Here is a 14,656-nt window from a genome sequence, read left to right as displayed (position 1 = left end):
GGCTTCCTCTACCCTTGTTTTGCCCCCTTCCCAGTTTCACAGCAGTTTCCAAATAAAGTACCTCTAATATTATTTGTTCTGCCTTCTCTCTGGAGGGGTAGGGGTAGGGTTAGGGTGCCGGGGCGGGGCACTGCTCCACGTCAGAGCCTTTTCCAGAACAGTATCTGTCGCATCCTGTGGTGGGGACTCTGGACAAGCCTCTGCTACCATCCCTGCAGTCAAGTCAGCGGACTGCCCCAGGTCTGGGTCCTCTGTGTGCTCTCCCTGGCCACATTGACACGTCCTCCCTTGCCCCCGAAGGCCCTCTTCTAATTCTCTCCAAACCACCCTCCTCCTTTGGGGTCTGGTGGTTCCCATTCATCTCTGCCACCCACCCTCCCCATCAGCAGGAACTCATGACCCCCTTCCAGAGCTCCAATCTGGAAGCATTCACATCCTCCCTGCCCTCACCAGCTGACCACCCTCCTCCAGCCTGGTCGTCTCTATACCCTTGAGTGGAAATTGGCCCGTCAGGTTCTATGGCAAGGGTGGTTAGTAGGTCTGTGTTCTTGCATGGTCCCTGTCAAATACTCTTCCACCAGCCCCATGACACAGATCTTCCTGGAAATTATATTTCTGTGTCCCAGCTCAATCTCCCAGACTGCCTCTTTACGACACACGAGATTGAGTCTGAGCTCCATGTTCAATTTCCCCCTCACTGGAGGTTGGGGAGCACTTCCTTCCCTCAGCCGGGACCCAGGGCTGTACTAGCCTGAGACTCGGACAGATCTGTGTTTGAGTGCAGTGATTCTGCCTGGCACCCTTCCCAAAAGACCGGTGTTTTACTACACAAAAGGGGGTATGATGGTAGATAGGACATTCAAGGTTGGTGACTGTGTGTCCCTGTGTGTGAATAAAAGTAATCAGCGATAATCTCCCTTGAGGGAGAAAGATGTGATTCAGGGAGTAAAGGGAGTAGAGGCTGGTCCAGGTTCTGTAAGGCATCGAATGAGCAAAAGCAAGGGTCGGATCTGTTTTGTTCAAGGGTTGTCGTTAAATTCCCAAAGCATAGGCGGGGGAGGATGCAGAAGTCACCAAACCCCACGGCAGGGTGTCGGGATGCTCGAAATGTTGGATTCGCTGGAGGAGGCTCTCGATCCTACTCTGTGATCCTATGATGTCTGACAGCTACTGTGGTTGTGGATGGAATGAGATTGGGAAGAGTGGCTCCTCAGAGTAGCTCATCTTAGAATCAGGGGACCCATATAAGAGACCACCCAACATGAGCTACCCGGGACAGGGGCAGGGTGGGCGCAGTGAGGATGGGAAGTAAGGAGTGACTGCGCCTGGACAATGGGGAGAACTTGGGTCCACCCTTCCCCCATATTCTCACAGTGACTCGCTTCCAGAGTCCATGGCATGAGCTCAGGTGGACAGACCACATGTGGGATGGGGCAGTCACAGACCTCAGGGTCAGAAAAGAACATTCGTGGGACTTAATCCACTCAAACCCCTCCCTGGAGAAGGTGGGCTTGATTGCTGCCCAGGCCTCTGGCTGGATTCCTAGGATGTACCCAGTGCCCCCCCCCAGTCCAGCCTGTACCAGGCTTATGTTCTAGCCCCTCTTGCTTCGGCACTGCTCCCCACTGAGCTGAGGCCATTACCAATGAGTGTGTGTGCACTTCGAGGAAACAGAGCCAGCTTAGACTATGGACCTGCCTCTAACCTGTAGAGACAGTCATTCCAGGTCTTGTGTCCCTGCAGACACTCTGGAGAGTGTGAAGCTAAGTACAGGCTGGAGACCACCATCACAGGAACTCTCTTCCCAGTGCACACTATGGAGGGTATGGGACCAGCTCAGTGGTATGGCACCATCCCTTCCGGCCTGAACCGCTCTGGCTCAGAGCCCATTCCCTCTAGCCTCTAACCACAGTGTGCACACTGGGGGAAAAGTGAAACCAGAAGAGAAATACTGCCCCAAGCCCTCAGGACCCGGCTATATCCCAGACCAATGTGGAGACTGCCATCACACCTGGGAGAAACCCAACTTCCTCAGGGCTCTTAACTCTGGCCCCTCAGGTCCCAACCCCACACCTGAAAGGGCAGTGAGGGCCATTGAGCAGAGAAGCAGCCCCAGCTCACACCTTATTCTGGCTCTAGCCCCTTCAACTCCAGACCTGTTTCCCACCCGGGCAGTGACTGCCACCACGCCCTAGGGGAAGATGCAGCCCATGCTCACTTCATATCTAGCTCTCCCTCCAGAGCCACTGGGCACATGCAGACTGAACAGGGATGGTCCCACACAAGAACACACCCTCAAGACTGGGATAGATAACTGTCTCACCTAATTTCATAGAGACAGAGAAAGTTTTAAAAAGATGAGTAGACAGGGGAACATGTTTCAAATTAAAGACAAGAAAACATGCTGAAAAAAACCCTAAGGAAACTGATAAATAATTTAACTGATGAAGAGTTCATAGCAGTAGTAATATGAATGCTAACTGAACTGGGGCAAAGAATAGATGAACACAGTGAGAATTTTTAACAAAGAACTAGAAAATATGAAAAGGACAAGTCAGAGCCGAATATAATAACTGAAATTACAAATACACTAGAGGGAATTAACAGCAGATTAGGTGACAGAGAAGAACACATAAGCAGTCTGGAAAGTAGAATAATGGAAATCACTCAATCATAAGTGCAAAAAACAATTTTTTTAATGCAAATAATTTAAGGGAGCTGTGGGACAACATCAAGCATACTCACATTTGCATTATAGGGGTCCCAGAGGAGAAGAGAGAGAGAAAGGGGTTGAAAATGTATTTGATGAAATTATGGCTGAAAACTTCCCTAATCTGAAGAAAGAAACACAGAGGAAGCACAGAGAGTCCCAAACAAAATGAACCCATACACACCCACATCAAGACATATAATTAAAAGGGCAAAAGTTAAAGAGAGAATTCTAAAGGTAGCAAGAGAAAAACAAGAGTCACATACAAGGGAAGTCCCATAAACCTATCAGCTAATTTTTCTGCATAAACTTTGCATGTCAGAAGGGAGTGGCAGGATAAGATTTAAAGTGCTGAGAGGGAAAACCCTACAACCTAGGATACTTTACCCAGCAAGGGTATCATTCAGAATTGAAGGAGAGATAAAGGCTTCTCAGACAAGCAAAAATTAAAAGAGTTCATCAATACTAGACCAACCTTACAAGAAGGGTTAAAAGGTCTTCTTGAAGTAAAAAAAAAAAAAAAAACACTGGCTACAACAGGAAATAAGAAATTAAAGGACGGGGAAAATATACTGGTGAAGCAATTATATCATAAAGGCTGTGTATTTACCAGTTAAATAAGCTAGTACAAAGGTTAAAAGACAAAAATTGTAAAATCAACTGTAACTACAATAAACAGTTAAATGATAGACATGAAGATGTGAAATATGACATCAAAAACACAAAATGCTGGGAGGTGAGTAAAAAATGTAGAGCTTTCAGAATGTGTTTGAATATATATGACTATCGGTTTAAATCAAATAGTTATAGGTCAACATAAATGAACTCCATGGTAACCATAAATCAAAGACCTACTATAGATATACCAAAACTAGAGAGAAAGGAACACAAACATAACACTGAAGAAAATCATCAAACCACAAGAGAGACACTAAAAGAAGAAAGCATCCTCCTGACTTCAAACTGCAAGTTGCAGAACGATGGCCTCAAGATACACATTAGTAAGTGTTTTTAAATCCCAAATGAATCCTACCTAATATTTGATAACCTTTGGGTGTATGTTTCAATGTCTGAAAGACAGTTTTCACCAGATGTTAAAGTTGTGGGATAGCTTCTAACAGGACCCAATAGGTTTATACAACAAATTTATGACCTTGGATCTCCCCAGATTGGTTAGGAAGGTGTACAATTGGTTTCCTTTAGGCTCAATGTCACCTACAGGTAGCCTTGAAAACAGCCGCTGTCATCCTGCTTTCAATGTGGGCATGTTGGGTTCAATCAGTTTTCCAATGGTATGATTATTTGGCTGCAATATTTATTCCTTCACTTGGAATAGAAGATATCATTACTCATATAGAGGCTTTAACAAAATTCACCCAGCAAGCCTTAAATGATAGTAACCAAGCCGTGTGTTTGCTCAGTTCAGAAATTTCCATGATGAGAAAAGCAGTCCTACAGAACTGCATGGCCCTCAATATTCTAACAGCTTCCCAAGGGGGAGCTTATGCTGTAATACATAGTGAATGTTTTGTTCTTATACCTGATGAGTCTTCTAATGCAACCCCCGCTTATGATGCGTATGAAAAATTGGATTTCCACTCTGAATGATCGTCTTCCCAGTTTAAGGGAAAGGCTAGGAAAATGGTATGGTTCCAGAGGATATTGGCTTAAATCTTTACTAATGATATTGTTGCTCCTATTTCCAACTTTGATTACAGTTTGTGTAACTTATAAAGTTTTAGTTTCTTGTTTTTTGCACTGTGTATCACCTGCTCCTACTAAGATAATGATATCTAAACAACTGGAAACTATTGATCACATCTATAGTTCTCTATAAAATAATGGACATGCACAATGCACATGCAAGGTAAAATTGGTGCAAGTCCTATTGGACAACTTGGAATTGGCCGTTAGTCCTTGCCAGACATCTTACTAGTAGCACCCCCTAAAAGGAAAGAAAGAACCGGGCTATTAGGACCCAGCATCGAGGGACATGATGGACCCAAGGCACGTAAAGAACCACCCTAGCATTTAGGGACCAAATACTTGATCACCTAATGCTTTCTATTGAAAGATTAATGATCAAAAGTGGAATTAATGAAATAAAATTATTTTCAGGCAGGACAAGAAACATTTTAAACATAAAATTCTCTCTCTGCCCATTTGAGCCACTACCCTCTCCCCTTTAGTGTGATTTGTGCATCACATTATACATTAACTAGATCCCCTTAAAAGATACAGGAATGCCCACACACCAAAAAAAAGAAAAGAAAAAAAAAGAAAGAAAGAAAGAAAGAAAGAAAGAAAGAAAGAAAAGAAAAAAAGAAAGAAGAAAAAGAAATTTCCTCCTGGAATCAGCGAGGTAACTCCTTAAGAGATAACTTTCCTTTCTCAATCCTGTAATGCCTCATTAATACCCACTACTCGCCTTGTTGGACTATGTAAACTATTAATATGCTACTTTGTCTCAAAACCTTATATCACGGTTTTACCTCCAATGGGTGGAACAGTCCTCAGAGTTTTCTGAAGATTGTCTCCCAGGTTATAGTCCTCAGGTTGGCTCAAATAAAAATTTCCATTTTTCTTCGATTGACTATTGATTAATTTTCTTGGACAACACAATGAAACCAAACGATGGTTTTTTAAAAAGATAACAAATCACAAACCTTAGGCAGACTGACCAAGAAAAAAAAAAGATTCCTAAGGAATCCCTAAAATCAGGGCTGAAAAGGGAGACATCACCATTGAGCCTATTGAATTTAAAAAAACATAAGAAAATAGTATGAAAAATTTTATACCAACAAATTAGACACATATATGCAATGAAAACATTTGTAGAGAGACACAAACTTCAAAACAGACTCAATAATAGACAATCAATTAAATTAATAATTAAAAATATTCCCACAATGATGCTCCTGTCCAGATGGCATCACTGCTGAATGCTATCAAACATTTCAGACGGAAATAATAGCAACACTCCAGAAATTCTTCCAGAAAATAGAAGAGGAATGAACACTTTCAAAATAGCTCTAGTAGGCCAATATTACTGTAGTGTGAGCCTCTGACAGTTTTTTTTTTCTTAATTGTAATGCAAGTGCCTGACATTAAGCTTTTGATTGCTGAGGCACCACTTCAAAGACAGCTATATCAAAAAGAACAAACTGCCAACTACACGACTAGGTAAAGAGTCAGGCCACCACACCCCTGAAGTTTCCTTTGTTTTAGAGATCTCTGATTGACTTAGATAACTGACCCTTTGGCTGCTTGTTTTTCCCTTCTTGTGCTTTAATTCCCATTCTGTGTTAAATTCATCAATAAAGAGTGAATCTGAGAAACCCTAGGCCCCTCACTCTTGACCCCGATAAAAACATAACCCCAGGGCCCAGCTCTCTTTCTCCACCCACAACCTTTCTGTGTGGTCCAAGGCATGCCATGTACCCTCCATGACTTATGAGTAATAAACTTCGTCCTTTCACAGCCTCCTAAAGGTTATTGCTGAGGTGCATCTTGCAATTATAATAAGAACCACAAGGGCTAGTTCAACCACAACATTGGATCTGAAAGGGGAAATATCTGTGGGGGCTCGCCTTGGAGTACAGATAAGTGCCTCCAGGTATTTCTAGCTGACAGTATCACTATCGATTGGCTGAGACCAGCACAATTACCCTGATGCCCGAAACACACAAAGACATCCAAAATAAAGAAAATTGCATACCAATCTTTCTCATGAATATAGATGAAATAACCCTCAAGAAAATATTAACAAACTGAATTCAGAAACATATAAAAAGGATTATATACCATAACCAAGTGGGATTTATTCTAGAAATACAAGGTTGGTTTAACATCTAAAAATCAATTTATGTAATACACTAGTTTAAAAGAAGAAAGCACTGAAACATTATCATATTAACTGACACAGAAAGAGCATGTGACAAAATTCCACCACCTTTCATGATAAAAACAATTAAAAAAACCTAGGAATAGAAAGAAATTTCTTCAGCATCATAAAGGATATCTATGAAAAACCTACAGCTAACATCATATTTAGTAGTGAAAGACTGCATACCTTTTCCCTAAAGTCAGCAACAAAGACATGTTCACTACTTTTATTCATTATTGCACTGGAAGTTTGAGCCAGTTCAAACAGGGAAGAAGAAGAACTAAAAGTCATCCAGATAGGAAATAAAAAGGGAGTTTGTTTTATTCTCAGATGACATGATTTCATATGCAGACAATCCTAAGGAATCCACAAAAACGGATCTAACGGTAGAACTAATAAAGAAGTTCAACAGATCACAGAATACAAGAGTAATATATAAAACAAATTTTATTGCTATATACATGTAGCAAATAATCCAAAAATGAAATTAAGGAACACTTAATTCTAGCTACAATAGCATCAAAAAGAATAAAATGCTTAGGCATATATTTAACAAACCAAATGTAATACTTATGCACTGAGAAACACAAATTGATGTTTGTTGAGAGAAATTAAAGATGATCGAAATAAATGCAAAGGCATTGCATGCTCATGGTTGTAAGACTCAATATTTATATGGTAATTCTCCCCAAATTGACATATAGATTCAAGTCAATCTCTATCGAAATTTCAGCAGGCTTTCTTTGTAGAAACTCACAGGCTGATCCAGAAAATTCATATGGAAATGAAAAACAAAACAAAACAGAATATCCAAAACTACTTCAAAAAAGAACAAACTTGGAAGATTCCACTTTCTGATTTCAAAACTTACGATAAAAATACAGATAATCAAGTTAGTGTGATACTGACATAGAGATAGATCAATGGAACAGAATCGAGAGTTTAGAAATAACGAACTCTCCTTATATTTATGGTCAATGATTTTCAATTCAATGGGGAAAGGATAGTCTTTTCAACATATGGTGCTGGCACAACTGGATATCATGCAAAAATACAAACTTAGAACCTTACTTCACAGCACACACAAAACTTAATGCAAAATGGATCAGAGACTTAAAAGTAAAACCTACAACTATAAATCTGTTAAAAGAAACCCTAGGAGAAAAATATTTGTACGCAGGAGCTAGGCGATGATTTCTTAGATACAACACCAAAAGCATGATCCATAAAAGAAAAACTTGATAAATTGGACTTCGTCAAAATTTAAAACATTTATGCTTCAGAAGGCACTATTCAGAAAATGAAAAGACAAGGTACAGACTGGGAGAAAATATTTGAAAGTCACAGATCTAACAAAGAACTTGTATGCAGAATAAAGAAGAAGAATAATAAATAAATAAGAAAATGATCCCATTAAAAAATTGGGTAAAAGATTTGTATAGACATTTAACCAAAGAAGGTATAGAAATGGTTAATAAGCATATGAAAGGATGTTCACAACCACTAGTCAGTAGGGAAATATAAATCAAAACCATAATGAGATACCATGTTGCAAAAACAATAGGATGGCTATAATCCAAAATACAGATAATAACAAATATTTGGGTTTGGAGAAATTTGAATCCTCATGCACTTCTGGTGATAATGTAAAATAGTTGAATCTTTTTGGAAAATATTCTGGTGTTTTCTTAAAAAGTTAAACATAGAGTTACCATATGATCCAGAATGTCCATTCCTAGGGATCTACCGAAGAGAACTGAAAACACATGTTCACACAAAAACTCATGAACTCAAAATGTATATGAATATGCTTAACAGCATTGAGTTTGGGAATATTATCCATAACATTCCCAAACTAAACACAACCCAAATGCCCATAAACTGATGAATGTATAAATAGAATGTGGTATACCCATACCATGGAATATTATTTGGCAATAAAAATAACTGAAGTACTGATACATGCTACAACATGGGTGAACCTCGAAAACATTACATTAAGTGAAAGAAGCCAGACAACATGTACTATATATTGTGTGATTCCATTTATACAAAATTTCCTAAATAGGCAAATCATAGAGACAGAAAGTAGTTTATTACTTGCCTATAGGGCTGGGGGTGGGTTGGGGGGTTCGGGGAGTTGGGTAAGGGATACAGGGTGTCTTCTTGGGCTAACAAAAATATCCTAAAATTGATTGTGATAGATGCACAACTGTGAATATACGAAAAGCCATTGAATAAGGCACTTTATTTTTAATTCATTTTTATTGCAAAAACACATAATAGGAAACCTACCTTATTAACAATTTTTTAGTGTACAGTGTTGTTAACTATATGAACATTGTTGTAATAAGAACTCTGGAATTCTTCATCTTGCATGACTGCAAATCTATACTCGTGGAACAACAACTCCCCATTTCCCCCTCCCCCAAGCCCTTGGCAACCAGGATTCTACTTTCTGCTTCTAAGAGTTTGACTACTTTAGGTACCCCATATAAGTGGAAACATGCACTATTTGTCCTTTGTGAGTGGCTTACTTCACTTAGTATAATATCCTCAAAGTTCATCCATACTACAGCATATAGCAAGATTTCCTTCTTTTTAAAGGCTGAATAATATTCTCTTATATGTATACATTATATACACCACCTTTTATCTATTCACCTGTTGATAGATATTTAGGTTGTCTTCACCCCTTGGCTATTGTGAATAATGCTACAGTGAACATGGGAGTGCAATGATCTATGCAAGATCCTGATTTCAATTATTTTGTAATGTAAATGTAAATATACGGAAGTGAGAATGCTGGATCATATGGGAGTTCTATTTTTATTTTTTTAGGAACTTCCATACTGTTTTCCATGGCGGGTGCACAATTTTACACTCCCACCAGCAATGCACAAGGAATTCATTTTCTTCACTACCTTGCCAACACTTGCTATTTTGAGTTGTTGTTTTTTTTAATACTGGCCATGTTAACAGTTGTGAGGTGATAACTCATTGTGGTTTTGAATTGCATTTCCCTGTTGACTAGTGATGTTGAGCATTTTTCATATACCTGTAGGCCATTTATGTGTCTTCTTTGGAGAAATATCTAATCAATTCCTTTGTCCATTTTTAAATTGTGTTATTTGGGTTTTGTCTGTTTCTTTGTTTTTGAAAGCATAAGCCACAGACTGGGAAACAATATTTGCAAAGCACACATGATAAAAAACTTGTATCCGAAAGAGATAAACAACATTCGATATTCAGTAATGAGAAATCAAACAACACAATAAACAATGAGCAAAAAAAAAAAAATCGAACTGACATTGTGCTTACTGGATGGTCAGTAAGCTACTGAGAAGATGTTTCACCTCATTAGTCATTAGGGAAATAACTAAAGCCAGAATGAAATACGACAACATAGCTATAAACATGGCTGAAATAAAAACAAAATACAGACAATACCAAGTGCTAGACAGACTGAGGAACAGCTAGAACTCTCCTGCATTGTTGGTGAGAATGCAAAAAATGGTATAGACTCTCTGGAAACAGTTAAAAATACACTAACGATTCAATCCAGCAAGTTAACTCCTAGATATTTACCCAAGAGAAATGAAAACTCATATTCACAAAAAATCTGTATGCAAATGTTCATAGCACTTTTCTTAGATGCTTGGGTGACTGCACACTGGCACCGGACACAGACATATCTAGGACTACTGGACACAGTTTCTGAGCTGACATTGATCCCGGAAGCCCAAAGTGTCATGATGGGGCCCCATTAGAGTGGGGCTTATGAGGTTCTGGCAGTAAAAGGAGTTGGGGATAGAGATCAGTTCACGGTGAGCTGACTGGGTCCCTGGACAAACATAGTGGTCATTTCTCCAGTCCCCAAGCTGATAATTCTAAGTGATACACTTGGCAGTTGGAGCAATGACCTACACATTGGGTCATTGGTCTGTGGAGTAAGAGCTATCACGGTGGGGAAAGCCAAGAGGAACCTCTGCCACTGGCTCCCACCCCGGGCCAAGAGAGTACGTCAAAACCAGTATTGGATCCTGGTGAGCATAACGGGGTAAAGCAGAGATTAGTGACATCATTGGAGACGTATGGGATGTATGGGAAGAGGAGGTAGGAGAGCCACAGGGACGAAGAGAGTGAAGAAGGTGAGAAGTTCCGGGAGTCTCTCTATGGGGGAGGGAGGAAGGGAATGGAACTGGTGAGAGGGAAGATGGAGGCTTCCACTGGATCCACTGGTAATGTTTCATAGGATGCTGGTGGATGCAGGAGATTTTGCTATATCCTTCCTTATCCATTTTAACATATTTGAAATAGCACACCATGCCTTAAAAAGTCACTGGGAGAAGGGGAAGAGGGCGGTATCCACAAACAGGCAGGCACCATCGGGGGCAGGCTCGAGGAGGAGGATTGCAGATTTACAGTGCACCCAGTCTCCCCTGCTCTGTAACTTCTCCAGCATGGCTAGCTTCTCAGGTGCAGAAACGCAGGCCCAGAAAACTGGGCCTTTGGGTTCCACAGGCAACAGCGGTTCAGACACGCCAGGACTCTCCAGGAGGTCAGCCAGAGCAGGATGCAGGAGAGAGAGGTGACTGAAGACAGAGGAGTATGAACGGGAAGGAGCAGAAGGAAGGTATGGGAGGAATGGAGGGGTGTCAGAGTAGGAGTTGGGTGGCAGACAAGGGAAATTCTAACACCCATGGGCCATATAGAAACCAAGGGAGGCACCACCCCCCAGACATCAGTACTGCTCAGCTCAGGGAAGCTGAGAACTGACAGTTCCAAGAAAAATTGAGAGACACCTGGCTATCCACACCGACCGCCATCACAACTGGTAGGCCTTGGTTGTGCGTCCTTCAAAACTTTAAAAACATACTTGTACATATACTTAAATGAATTCTCATATATTACATAGGATTGACTGGTGTGTGTGTGTGCCCACGCACGCAAGTGATTTAACTTACAAATGTGAATCCAAAGCCATCGTTCTGCAACTTGCAGTTTGAAGTCAGGCAGGTGCTTTCGAAAGCTGTGAGAATGGCCTGATGCATTCCGTTGGACTGCCACGCTTTATGCTACTGGATGCTAAGCCACGTTGCATTCATCCATTTCCTTACTGATGGGAATTTGGAGTGTTCCCAGGTTTTCCCATCACCAACACCCTTGTGCATGGGCTCCTGTACACTACAGGTACCAGCGTGTCTCCGGGAGAAGTACCAGGCAGCGGACTTGCCGGAACATAGAGGAAATACCTTTTTTTTTTTTTGCTTCCTTTTTAAGGTCTTCGGCTCAAAGCAAGGACTCTGGAGTCAGATTGATTGGTTTCAATCCTGCCGCTGATCCCCACGAGCCGAATGACCTTGGGCCAGTGGCTGAACCTCTCAGTGCCTGTTTGCTCACCGGTAAGAGGCCAGTAATAGTTGGTACTATAGTTCTAGGAGTGTCACGCTGATGCATTACTATTTATGCCCAGCGCTTAGAAGAGTGCCAGGCACAGAGTCCGTGCTGGCACTAAGTTGCTTTCAATGGATTCTGCCAAATTACCTCCCAAATGGGTCTCTTGCACCACCGCCACAGGGGTTTGCTCCTCACCTCTCCCACCCTCGGAATGGTTAAGCTCTTTGAAGGTTGTCAACCTAGTGTGTGAAACCCGATTCGTGGTTTTAGTTCACATCTCCAGGATCAGCGGTGGCGAGCATCTTTTGGGGTGTAACTGGCCACTGCGATTTCCTCTTCTTTGAATTTGCCTCAGAGAGGGGGAAGGGCTGATGGAGCGAGGCCAACCCCAATCTGTCCGCCAACCCCAGTCTGTCCGCCAAACCCGCCTGCCAATGACGTTTGCTGAGCCACATTTCATGGAGCAGTTGAGACAGAGACCTTACAGAACGAAAATACGATCCCTTTGCTCTCTGGCCGACCCCTGATCACTGACTGCGGGACTCCCATGCCCATTCTCCTGTTGGGTCGTAAGGCTTGCGGTGGAAGGGAGGCTGGCAAATGCTTTCGGCGCGTGCTAGGCGTCCAGTGCCTCCATCTTGACATTTCATCCTCACCACCCCTGGAGCCCGGCGCCCTCACTCCCCGACCCCCTGTATAGATGGGAAACGGAGGCTCAGAGCTGTGACTCTAACTGGAAAGGGGAGGCGGGCCGAGAGTCTTGACAGAGGGGGGCACTCCCACCATCCCCTTCACCAGCCAACTGCTCGGACCGCCCACGGGCTTGAGGGCAAAGAAGAGGTCCCCGACCTCATTGGTTAGGCCTCGAGGGGACAGGCGAACAAGGCGCCCGCTGGTTGGCGGGGGCCGGACCAATGAGGAGGCCGCGGCGCGGGCGTGGGCGGTGCTCTGAAAGTGGCGCGTCGTTTCGTTTGAGGCGAGCTCGTGCGGCGCCTGAGGTGGTTGGCGCTGCCCTCTGAGCGCCACCCGCCTCGTCCGCCGTGACCGCGACCGCGACTCGGGCCATCAACAGTCGCCCCGGTTCCGCGGCCGCCCGGGTCGCGACATGAGCTCCCCAGATGAGGTGTCTGTGTGGGGAACGGGTTTCGGCCCAGAGGGCGAGGAGCGGGCCGGCGTCCACCCGGCCGGCCGCGCAGTTCCGCGGGGACCCGACCGCGGCCCCGAGCCCAGGAAGCCGCCGAGCGGCGGGGGTGGGAGCGGCTGCCCGGATCCCAGGGGCTTCCAGTCAGAGCGGGAGATGCTGGAAGCGGGAGGGCCGGTGCTGTGTGGCCGCGAAGGCCGACCTGGCTCCCCGGCTGACGACACGAGGGACCTCCTGGACCTGGCCGAGGAGTCTGCGGCGGGCACCACGCAGCAGCTGTACGACTGGGACGTGCTGGGCTTCTGCACATACCCGTTAGCGGAGCCCTGCGCCTCCTTCGAAGTGTCCGCCGGCCTCGAGGCGGGTCCCGGCGGTCCAGGAGCGACCGCCCAGAGCTGTGGGGAAGCACCGCCGGCTCTGGCCGGCCCTCTCCACCTCGGTGGGCCCGAAGCGGGCCGGGCCTGGAGGAATCCTAAGAGAGCCACTAAGCGTAGGTTGAACGTGGCTGTGGATCGCCAGCGCTTCTCCGATGAAGGCCTGGCCCGGCAGCTATCCGACTCCGAGTCCTCAGATGAGTTCAGTGAGACAGAGCTGATGACGGTGAGTACTTACCCCGGAGGAGGAGGCCAGGCTGAGCCCAGCAGACCCGAGGATCCCGGGGACACTCCCAGACACTCGAATTTCCAAGTCAGGGAGAATTTCCTTCATGTGACAGGCTCGACTCTCTTCGGTTGTGGAAAGGCAGGGCGTGGGAGGGCAGGGCATCTCTTCCCCTAAGAAAATGCAGAGCGTGCTCTGGGGGAACGGGGGCAGCAAGCCCAGCTACCCGGGAGCTGCTGCTGCTGCTGCTACGGCAGGTGGCCTGCCGCAGGTCACTCCTAGGAAGAAGGGGACCCTGGAGAAGAAATCCCTCGGGGGAGCCTCCACACTTGCCCTGGGGAAAAACTTCCCTTCCTGGGGGCAGCGAATCTGGGCACCTCCGCTGGAACCGGCCACCTTCCCCCCAGTCTCTGGTATTCCGCTGCTTGGGAGATCCAAGAGGTATACCTTGGTCCCTTCCGGAACCAAACAGGCCAAGCACACCAGCGCTGGGAAGAAATCCGTGGTCACGTGGACAAGGGAGTCTGAAGCTGTGGCGGGAGAAGATAAGGACCCAAATAGAGACCCAGCCCCAAAGGGCCAAGTGAGTAGGCCAGGCTCCTCCTCTCTCCCCACTCTTCCCCGCCCCCACCACACCCAGAGCACACGTCTTCACCCATGCTGCCTCTGTCCACCCCTCAGGGGTCGTCATTGGGTGCCCCTCGGTCACTGGGTCATTATGATGCCTGATCAGGCTCCTTTTACTAGGGACAAACAGTAAGGTAGCACTTCGGGTGTGCTGGGCCTGGTTCTCCACCCTTGGCCTGTTTCCAGCGTCCTCTGAGAGACTGGGGCTGGGATGGAAGGGAGGGCTGGTAGCTGAATTGGGTCGGGGGATCCCTTAAAAGCTTCCCCAAAAAGCCTCAGTATTTAGACTCAC

At 44.7% G+C, this 14,656-nt stretch overlaps 1 pseudogene across 1 annotated transcript; it reads left to right on the top strand.

The window, feature by feature from the left end:
• The first annotated feature begins 13,101 nt into the window (after positions 1-13,101).
• LOC307069706 (uncharacterized protein CXorf49 homolog) lies at positions 13,102-14,466 on the top strand (annotated as a pseudogene). Its single transcript has 2 exons — positions 13,102-14,320; positions 14,419-14,466. The product of its transcript is annotated as an uncharacterized protein CXorf49 homolog (transcript).
• Positions 14,467-14,656: the final 190 nt, after the last annotated feature.

Source organism: Hyperoodon ampullatus, assembly GCF_949752795.1.
Source record: "Hyperoodon ampullatus genome assembly, chromosome: X".
Lineage (NCBI taxonomy): Eukaryota > Metazoa > Chordata > Mammalia > Artiodactyla > Ziphiidae > Hyperoodon > Hyperoodon ampullatus.
Note: the sequence above shows the minus strand (reverse complement) of the source record. Positions and strands in the feature narration are given on the sequence as shown.